Consider the following 788-nt stretch of genomic DNA (forward strand, 5'->3'; position numbering starts at 1 on the left):
TTTCGTCACCTGATTGTGAAATTACATCTGGACAGTTTTGTATTTTCTTAATTATAACTTTCACTTGTCGATAAAAATAAACGTCGCACGGCTGACATATCGGAGTACATTTTGGCGGTATAATTTGTAAATTACATGTTGGTTTATTATTTTTGTCGCGAAATATTTCGTTATACATTTGGATGTTTTTTTGTCCTCCCCAGGAATCAACAATAAATAAAAACAAATTATCCCCGACATACGGCTTAACAACATTTTCCAAATACTGTGCGTATAATGATGTTGTTAATTTGCCCGATTTAGAACATGTAATAACGACATTTTTACATAATTCTAATAATTTATCTACATCTTTTTGTACGCGTACTCCAAAATTATCAGAAAATTCTTGCAAACAAACAAATACTTTATTTAATAACTTCCCGGATTTCGTCAGTGAATACTGGGCGGTGTATGAATGCGAAACTTTATTTAAATCGCCTATGTACAATTGAACTAATTTTTCTCCAGTGTGCGTGTAAGTTCGCGAAACATTAACTCTATACTCACATCCTGTTTGGTCTGTATTAATTACAAAATCGGGATCGTAATCTGGCGAAATTGCTTGAATTAATGTTTGAAATTGTTCCGCTGATTTTATGACAACTTCTGGTGTAATTGCTTCTTTTTTGGAAACATCAAACAACGCGACGATTCGATATCCTATAATCGTGTAAAAAGTTGGTCAACCACGTGCTGGATGCTACGAAATGAAAAACATTTGTATGTTCTTCGCTGTCTTGTTCTTC

At 33.5% G+C, this 788-nt stretch overlaps 1 pseudogene; it reads right to left on the reverse strand.

The window, feature by feature from the left end:
• Position 1: 1 nt before the first annotated feature.
• The window catches only part of LOC116849603, a 2,148-nt pseudogene continuing 1,361 nt past the window's right edge, over positions 2–788 (reverse strand).

This window comes from Odontomachus brunneus, unplaced genomic scaffold (genome assembly GCF_010583005.1).
Source record: "Odontomachus brunneus isolate Ranch 3 - 2012 unplaced genomic scaffold, Obru_v1 Obru_scaffold_120, whole genome shotgun sequence".
Taxonomy (NCBI): domain Eukaryota; kingdom Metazoa; phylum Arthropoda; class Insecta; order Hymenoptera; family Formicidae; genus Odontomachus; species Odontomachus brunneus.